Source organism: Neopsephotus bourkii, unplaced genomic scaffold, assembly GCF_033783945.1.
Source record: "Neopsephotus bourkii isolate Nb327-2 ecotype Australia unplaced genomic scaffold, CSIRO-AGI_Nbou_v1 NB_556, whole genome shotgun sequence".
Classification (NCBI taxonomy): Eukaryota; Metazoa; Chordata; class Aves; order Psittaciformes; family Psittacidae; genus Neopsephotus; species Neopsephotus bourkii.
In genome coordinates, this window is record NW_026901057.1 from 127189 (window position 1) to 137787 (window position 10599).

Consider the following 10599-nt stretch of genomic DNA (forward strand, 5'->3'; position numbering starts at 1 on the left):
AGGGATAATACAAAACTGCTGCTATCACCAATAATAATAATGATAAGAGAAATAACAGGGGGAGAGAATACAATTGCTGCCAACCGATACCCAGACCAACCTGAGCAGCAATCTGGGCTTTCTGGGTAATTCCCCCCATTTTATATACTGGGCATGATGTGCTATAGTATGGAAGACCCCTTTGGCTAGTTTGGGTCAGGCGTCCTGTCTCGGCCTCCTCCCAACTTCTTGTGCTCCTCCTCACTGACAGTGAAAAGTGCTTGATCAGAGTAAGCATTATATAGCAACAACTAAAAACATCAGTGTGTTGTCAGCATTGTTCCCAGACTAAAGTCAAAACCACAGCACTGGACCAGCCTCTAAGGAGGAGAAAAATGGCTGCTACAGCTGAACTCAGGACACAGACATAGAAGAAGGTCTTTTAAACTCCTGCAGAACATCTGAGGGAAAATAAATGAGAATGGCTAAAGGCTCTATGTTCCTTCAGTGTTACAACGCTACTTTGTAGGTCAAGCTCACTTTTATAATTAAAGATCTCAGTGAACAGACATGGCTGGCATGCATCCACCCTTCCTTCATGATAACAGGCAAAAAATATACTTTTATTTAACTATAAACCATGAGAAAATTTTGAGATCTGCTCTTCTCTGGTTTTCAGGCTTTGTGACAGTAAGCATGACTGCAGTGTTTCAGCATCATCAAATGTGAAGGTCCTAACAGCTGGTTTGAAGAAAGGTCTTAAAGAGACTGTCAGTCACAGACAAGGACAATAAAGCTGGAACAGCCCAAAATGAAGACAAAAGCAGCCACCACTACATCTGGAATTCATAAGAAAGTTTCAGAAAAGAAACTATGATGATTAGAGCAGAACATGTAGATGAGCTGGGCATTAAGTGCATAAATTCTGAATACAAATATTTCCAGAATGCTGTTTTGTACAGTTAATTGAGTGAATCTGTAGTTAAAATGTCTAATTATATATTTAAAATAAACAGAAAAGGTGCTTTGTACTCAGACCCCTTTTTTGCCTTTTTCTTTGTTTCTCTGACAATAGTTTGCTCTACAGAGTCTAATTAAATTAGATTCTAATTAAAACTTTAGTGGTTTTAACATTTAAAATCATATAATTAAATATAGGAATAAAAATAATTAGCAGTAAGTATAAATAATTGACAGTAACAGATACATAAGGAAGGAAGAATAAGAATTGTCTGAAATGCTGAATTTCATAGTTAATGACTATTCAGCACTTAATTATGCAATTCATGTAATGTTAACGTAGCTTTCTCAATGTAGTATATATTTCTGCTATTAGACTAATTTTTTGTGTCTGCTTCTTTTACATTCTCTTTGTACTCCCTGTCTGCTGCATAAAATATTTAATGTAGGGTCAAAACTAGAAATCACTTTATATAGATTTAAAAAGTCCAATGCTTAGAGAAAGAAAATAGTAAAAATGTGCTATGTAAAGTTTAAGTTCTATGTAAACAAGCAGCTATTATCTGTACTCATAAAAATTTTCAAGGACAAAAGCACAACTTGTATTTTTTCTAACCTGTGTATTTTAATGCAGTTTTAGAAAAGATAAAAATCAAAAGATAAAAACAAACATTTCAGCATTATATTTTATAGATGGAAATAAAGTGGCTAAGCTTAAGGTTTTTGGTCTTTTTCTGCCTTTAGCTAGATTATTTTAATCCAGTGTTTTTCTCCCTCAGGGTAATTATTGTTTTCTTGGCTAGTCTCTCTTTCATTCCAATATATTTGGTTATGTCACGGAGATTGTACTTAAACCAGTTTTCCTACATTGTCAGCAGCAATAGCAAAGCATGAGTGTCTTATTTAAAATATTTGTTGGGTTGTTTTTTTTGTGTGTGTTTAATTCTTTAAGACAGCTTTCTGATATTCAGGAATATTTTTTTGCATTCAATCATTTGTGTAAAAATAATTGTTCACTGTCTGTGGAAGCACATTTTAAAATATAGGAATACATGGATTACTCCCATGTTATTCATCCTGCCTCCCCCACTTTTATCTCCTTCCCCTCACATCACAGTCACATCACCACTCATGTCTTTGTTCCCAAGAGCAGTCCAATTAATTAGTAGGATTCCATTTAAAACTCCCATCCCTCTTAAAAAATCCACTCAAAAATCCCTTCCCTGTTGTTTAATCTTTTCTTTTTGGTAAGGAGCATTCTGCAGAGTATCTAAAAGCTACTGAAGTACTGCAAAAAAGTCCGAGTGCAAAAAAAAAAAAAAAAAAAAAGAAAAAAATCTGCGTATGAATGAACAACTTCCTGTTACAATACACATTAAATAAGGATATATTTTGTTACTTCTAATAAGGAGCATGAACTGAACTAACTCTCAAGGAATACAAAATTTAAATACCAACATCTGCAAAGTTAATCTGTATTCTTTGTTAGAACACAGCAGTACAGTTTAATTACTAAGGAAGGCTAAAAATGGTGTATAAGTAGTGTTCATGTGTAAGGAGAAAACTGAAATACAAGACTAACACCAATTTCAGATGTGGGCTAGAACTGCTTCTGTTGATATGAAACAGTTAACTGAATACTCTGGAAAATAAGGTAAATCAAGAGGATTATGTGCTTTTTTTTTTTTTTCTTTCCTAAAGCTCCATAGAGTAGCAATGAAAAGCTGCTATAAAAACCTACAGACAACTGTCTCCTGTCACGCTTACCATGCCTCAGTTACTTTCAGCCACTGCTAAAGGAATCCCAGGTGGCTATACAGGAATATGAGAGAAATCAACCACTAGGCAAGCACAGAGTACTGGAGGTTGTATGCTTGTGCATTGGATTCTTTAAAATGGATTATTGTGGTTTGTTCAGTACTTAAATAATTGCATAGAAAATAATAACAATGAACAAATAGAAGGAGAGCTCTCCAAATTAATCGTATATTGCAAGTGCTTGAAGCGAAAAGCTTTCCATTTTAGTTTTCCCATCCTTGAATTTTGTCATAGCAACAGTTGAGTATTATTTTAATGAGACTTCTCAAAGACTAATGAGATTAATTCAGACAGTAACAGGATCAAAGAAGGGCTACCAAGATAAGCAGAAGGACAGAGAATTTAAGATACAAGAAGAAACTGAGTTTACTTAGTCTCGCAAAGAGAGATGAGACGCAGTTGGTTTGTCAATACTTAGGACAGTAAGTAAAAGAAGAGAAAAAGAACTGCTTAAGGTAATGCATGATACAATTATGTGAAAGAAAAAAAACACAAACCACTCAACAACAAACCAAAAACCAACAGGAAAAAAAAAACAAAACCAGAATTCACATTGGCCAAATATACAATTTACAGCCTTCCTCTTTCCAGAAAAAAAAATAAATCAGAGATCTGTGAGAAACACAGCCAAAGTCTTCCCCTCAAGACTTTGTGACTGTCATTCCTGGAGTGAGTTGTTTGTTACAGGCCTTTCAGCAGCCAAATACCTCAGTGGTTCCATCTCCCTTTCCCAGCTCAGCAGCTGGAAGCAGAGAGCATGATTTTATGCTCTTCAATTTCTGGCCGCCTAGCTTGGCATTGTACCAAAGTACAAAAGAAGTTAGCCCTTCTGTACTACTATAATTTCTATTCCTTTTCATTCTTCATCAAGAACACCTCCTTAATAATTATTCACAAGGAAATCTCATCAGATTTCAGGAACTTGCCTTCTCACTACCAGAATATATAATTTTTCTAACCTCCCTCTTTTTCCACAATATGTCCTTCTCAGTTGTGATTCCATCCTCCAAATTATTTCAGTTGAAATAGACGCACTGTTTTGTTACAGGCAGCTATAACTATTCTACAGAGGTATCAACATCCTCACTCAGTGTCTTACAGGTTCAAATTTAAACTGAAAGTTCAGATTAGATATAAGAAAGAAGTTATTCACTGTGAGGGTGGTGAGGCACTGGAACGGGTTGCCCAAGGAAGTTGTGAATACTCCATCCTTGGTGGTGTTCAAGGCCAGGTTGGACAGAGCCTTGGGTGACATGGTTTAGTGTGAGGTGTCCCTGCCCATGGCAGGAGGGTTGGAACTAGATGATCTTAAGGTCCTTTCAAACCCTAACTATTCTATGATGATATGATTTATCTAGGAGGATGGAAGAAGAATCCTTAAATGGGAAATGAGCTGCCAGACTTTCATCCATTGTGCTAGTGGAAGTTTAAAGTGGAGAAGTAGGAGGAGGAAAAAAAATTATAATCTCAGTATTCATTTCTCAGCACTCCAGACTAAGTGCCTTTTAGGCTGGTGATGAAAAAAGGTGAAAAAAGTAGGATTAAATTTCTTCATGCACTAGAGTGTGCTGAAGCTGGGCTTGTGTATGTCCCTGAAAACAAGACATTTAGTAAGTGGATATTTTCACCATTTCTTTCTGTGCAGAACTCCTAAATGTCTAGAAATATATCCTGATAGAGAATTGTGCATTACTACACTAACATTTGGCTGTTTTCCATGTTCTTCCCCTGGGAAAAGTTAAGAATAACCCAGAGCTGTCCCTGTGTTGCTTTAAAACAGTGTATCAGGGCTTACGTGGCTTTTCTGCTCCTCTGTATGATGTAACTGCACTGCAGGATCTATTCTTATACATTTAAAATAACATTCCAGCCTTCAGTGCCACTGAATGAGGAAGACTGCTACTGCCATGTTCAAACAGTCACAAAAATACAGAATAACCTTCACAGTAAGTCTCAGTCATTTCATCATAAAGTTTATAATCAAGCAGGCTACTCAACTGGGAATGCACATGAAGCTAGCTATGAAGAGAGCAGAAAAACAACCTAAGCCTCATTCAAGAGTGTAAAGATACAGACAATGCAACCCTCGGTTCCATCCCCTCTCCCAGAGTCTTTTAATGTCAGCCTAGAGTTGAAATTAATTTAGAACAAAGTTTAAAGTGTCATAGATCCCATAAAGCTTGTGAAAAATCATGACTATTTTACCAGTATGCTTCATAGACATTGCTGAACTTCCCTTTTGCTGTCTCTCACTTTTCTTCTTGTAAACCATATTCTTCTATGGCTGCAGGGGCAGGTGACAGCATGCAGTTAATTTATAACAATTGAGAATGTTTTCCATTGTACCTCAATTCCCCCTCTCCCTTCTCTTGAAACACTTATTTAAATGTAATAAAGTAGAATTAATGGATGCCTCTCACTGCTCATCTACTAACCTGCCAGAAGGCAGAAGCTGCAGATTTCCAATAGCATTTTACTGGACTTTCCCAGAGGTTCCAGAATATGATCAGAATACTGGTCAAAAGTACATTCATTCAAACCTATACATCCAACTTTTAAAGCACAGAATGAACAGATGAAAACAGATCATCTTTTTTTTTTTTTTTTGCAAATATTCACAAGGATGTTGTTATTAAAGAAAATTTATGCACTGTGATATTAGAACCATATAGAAGATGACAGTGTGCTACTGCACGAGGTGAAGACTCCATAGATTTGATTTTATGGAAAGATGATCACTGATACATCATTTCTTTCTTTAAGAGTGTCCAAAATATTTAGAGGACAAGAAAGACCTACACGGCGCATAGAAGTCTCACATGCAACAACACCAGTTTCTCTTCAACAAATATGTCATCTTAATTCTTTCTACTTACATGATTCGTTTATCACAACACAACACCACAACCCTTACAGCTGTTTTATACTAATACAAATATGGGTCTATTAAAAATGCATAAACAGGAATCCTAAGAACAGAATAGCACTTGCCACTGGCTGAGGTAGAAATTCAGTGAACCTGAATTACCTGTCCTTTTGCAAAGTTTCTTCCTGTACTATATACTTTCAGTAAATACATTTAAAATGTAACGGATTTATAATGTCTATGACCCTCATGGATAGTGATTTAGAGCTTTGAACTAGTTCTGCTCTCAGGTGGCTGACAGGTGCATGTTTTTTCCTATGAAGACTGCTGTGATTCTGTCTGTGCATCACAGTTAATCTTGCTGCTCCTGAGTTAACCCTTACAACTTTCAAATCAATTTCTGAAATACTGAAGGTATTATTATAGGTTAAATACAGACCACATCTTCTGATGAGGGGTCAAACATCTCCTGAGCTGTCAGGGATTCAGAGCTGTTCTGTGGCTTTTGTAATGCTTACTTCTATTTTCTTATGAGACTGATTATTTTTTTCTGAAAAAAAATAAGATACTGCTACTTTTTTCTCAATAATATGTATATTTAGGAGAAAGGTGGTTCATTTGTAGTTTGGGCTTTTTAATTTTCAAGAATGCTGGATCCCTTCAAGCATCTCAATAAAGGAAAAGAGTATATATCCAAAAAACCATGAATCAGCTACTTAATAAGACCTTGGGAGTGATCTACTTGTAGTTCTTGAAATTCACCCTAAAAAGCTTTACAGAACACTTAAAATATAAATGATATGTAATTTTCTGTTAATTACATTTCTACAATGTTTGTAAGCAGATACAAAGATTTTCTGCAAGGTTTATAATTCAAAACTTTTTTTTTTTTTTTTTTTCTCTACAGGAGCAGCTATCCTTACGATGTTTAATCATACCATTTCTAACTTCCTGCTTTCCTTCCCTTTGTGCCTTTCACTTTAGGTTGATTTAGAAATGTCAGCTGTGAACAGCAATCTGCAATCAAACATTTAATCATCCTTAAACACAAAGATCATCAAGTACCAACAAAGCAGCTGTAAATTTTCACTACATCAGTCACTAGTTCAATTTTCTTTCAAGATTTTATAGAAACCACTGCAGTCTTTCTTTGGTGGTGGGTCAAGTACTGTTGCCTAAACAAGTGTTCAAGTCCAGGTTGGACAGAGCCTTTCGTGACATGGTCTAGTGTGAGGCATCCCTGTGTATGGCAGGGCGGGTTGGAAGTAGATAATCTTGAGGTCCTTTCCAACCCTAACTATTCTATGATTCCATATTACTTTTCCTCATATTTCAGTCTGTGAGAAAATGCTGTCTTTGTAAGCAATTAAGAAAATCTCCATGAACATCAGCCTGCAAAATCAATTTTAGTATGATGCTGATGACGTTTGCACTTTTCAAGAGCTCTGAAGATGGCTTCAAGGGTTAATGGTGATTTCAAGCAAAACAGATAAATAGCATAAAATTCTGAATTTAAAAAAATCAACTCAACCCCCCTACCAAATTATACTCAGAGGCAATCCACATACCACCATTTAAGACGAAGAAACATTTATGTCCTTATCTTCTAAATTTTATGCTTAAAATGCAGGCATGTTAGTATAAATGTGTGAAATAAGCAGCATTTGGTACTCTAGGCAGGTAACATAAAAACTCATGCAACTGTACAAGTTACAGTGTAACTTGGCTGTAGCACAGCACGGACAGCTTAGAGTGAAATTTTTCCATTTTACGTGTAAAAGTAGGCTGAATCATTATGTGTTTCAATGAATACAAAAGAAAGTACATTAAATAGTAGCAATGGAGGTAGGCTGACTCACTGATAAGAAAACTTGTCATTCATCTTCTAATAAACATTACAGCATCTGTAGTTTTGGCCATTACTTTAAAAGTGAAACGGATAATGAATATTATAAAAAAAACAAATGCAGAATGGCTTTCTTGAGAGTCATCCTGGACTACATTTGTCATATCAATATCAGTTACTGTAAAGTTCAGAAGTTTTCTCCTTCATGTGCAGCACAATCATCATATATTCAATTTGATGAATTTGTCAATTATTGCCATTTTTTTTTTTTTTTTAAATCCATGAAGCCCAGCATAGAAATTCAGCACACAGTTATAGTCACTCTTTAAATTTTGTTTATGGATTAGTTGAACAGGCTCATAGCTATGAGGAAATTTAACACTAAAGACAAATTGGTCACACCCTATGGGCTTCACACTTGGTTTCAGATACATTAATAACCAGGGAATTTGTTGGGCATGGTATCTACACAGCTCTATACTTGTAAAACTTCTGTAATAATATCACTGGGATAAATTTTATTTCTCATGGGAAAAAAAAACATACTTTCATTCAAATAACAGGTGATCATTAATTTCATTACTACATAGGAAATTTAAGGGATCTGTAATCTAAACCATCTCTTTGTAGATGTTTGTTTCAATATATCCTGCATTACTGTGTGAGGTTACCAGCTGAGATGACCCAAGCTTACTTTTCGTGTCACTAAAAGCAGCTAGACAAAGAAAGCTCTATTACCCATTAAAGGGTAATGCAGTCTATTACATAAAACACACATAAATGTCGATATGACTTTTCTCACAAAGCAAGGAGTGCATCATTTTATATGTGGAGTGACTGATGCAGTACTTTTAGAAACATGAACTTAATATTAGGTATCCATACCTATATTTAAGATATTTATGCTATTAATCTCTAGTACATCAGTAAGGATGATGGCAGGATGATGAGGTTAACTGAAACAGTAGCAATTAGTTCAGTGAATATTTCTCTTAAAATCACATATAGCCCAGAAAACGATTACTCCACTAAATCTTTGACATTAGAATCATAGGATCATAGAATAGTTAGGGTTGGAAAGGATCTTAAGATCATCAAGTTCCAACCACCCTGCCATGGGCAGGGACACCTCACTCTAAGCCATATCACCCAAGGCCTTGTTCAACCTGGCCTTCAATACCGCCAGGGATGGAGCATTCACAACCTCCCTGGACAACCTATTCCAGTGCCTCACCACCCTAACAGGAAAGAATTTCCTCCTTATATCCAATCTAAACTTCCCCTGTTTAAGTTTTAACCCATTAACCCTTGTCCTATCACTACAGTCCCTAATGAAAAGTCCCTCCCAGCATCCCTATATGCCCCCTTCAGATACTGGAAGGCTGCTATGAGGTCTCCATGCAGCCTTCTCTTCTCCAGGCTGAACAGCCCCAACTTTCTCAGCCGATCTTCACATGGGAGGTCCAGTCCCCTGATTATTCTCGTGGCCCTTCTCTGGACTTGTTCCAACAGATCCATGTCCTTTTTATGTTGAGGACACCAGAACTGCACACAATACTCCAGGTGAGGTCTCACGAGAGCAGAGTAGAGGGGCAGGATCACCTCCTTCGACCTGCTGGTCACACTCCTTTTGATGCAGCCCAGGATACGGTTGGCTTTCTGGGCTGCAAGCGCACACTGCCGGCTCATGTTCATTTTCTCATCGACCAGCACCCCCAAGTCCTTCTCCACAGGGCTGCTCTGAATCTCTTCTCTGCCCAGCCTGTAGCTGTGCCTGGGATTGCTTCGACCCAGGTGTAGGACCTTGTTAAACTTCATATAGTTGGCATCAGCCCACCTCAGAAGTGTGTCTAGGTCCCTTTTTGAATGGAATGATTATTTGGGTTTGTAAACCAGAGGTCACTCAAGACTGGAAAAAGGAAAGGATATGAATTACAGCTCTATATAGCCTGCAGCCATCCAGTGGTGTGCATGTACTGAAGGAAGGTGAATTACAGCATACAGGCATCTGGAGAAAATGCCACAGGTGTTGACTGGGACAGATACGTTGAGGGAAAACTGACATGATTGCTCTGTTCAGAAATAATAGGGAAAAATAAGGTTGCTTCACATTCCAACTAATGGCTGAACAGTTAGGGATTACTAGAAATGAAGTGCTGACTATAATGTCAACTTAATTTTGTGATGGTAACACCCCTACCCACTTAATGACAAGACTGTGTTTTAAGACAAGGTTTGAAACCTCCATCAAAAGTAATGTACAGACTGTTTTCTTCCAAAAACCTTGGCTTTCTGTTAGCCAAGTTTGAATTCCATTTGAGGAATTTATTAGGCTGTATTTTTTATTGATTCAAGATCCTGATATTTGCAAGAACATTTCCCATTACTTATCTATATGCCTTGAGTAACTGTTTAGTTGATTTCCTCCTGCACAGCTCTGGTTTTTGCAGCCAAGGATGTCATCTCAGTTTTAGCTACCTCTTGCATATGCTTCATAAAAAAAAAATAAAGCAGTGCAAATGTAAATGTCTGAAAAGACATCTGTAAATGTCTACAATTTCCTACCAGTCATAAAGCTCTCAAACCAGAATGCATCAATTGTTTGTAGTACTGAAAAGTTTCCTTCATACAAGTACTAGAAAAAGTATTTGAATCTTAAATTTCTCTTACGAAGAAATTGTTTTCTGTGATCTTTCTTTTTTCTCCTTAGAATTCTCAATATGCATCTTAGTTTCAGTACTTTGTGGGAGGTGGACAATAAAACTTACTTGAATATGAGATAATACATCTGTTTTACTACTCTTTTTTATAAGGAAATGGACACTTGGATATGTTCTGAATTCAAAGTGAATAAGGTGAATCAAGAAACAGAGTCCAAATGAAATTTTATAATGTCATACTGCAGCATTTTATCAGCTGCAGAGGATCAGGTAACTGAACAAGCCTAGCTATGCTACTAGTTTTGTTTCAGAACTCTGGAAAGGAGAAAAGGGGAGCCTGTCACCTGAAGATTCATGATCAGTCATCTTCTTATCTTTTTGTTCACTAGACATTTAAAAACCCTTTTAAAAACCCAGACATTCCCACCCCCCAAAAATGGAGATGACAAAGAATACACAAATTCAGTGTT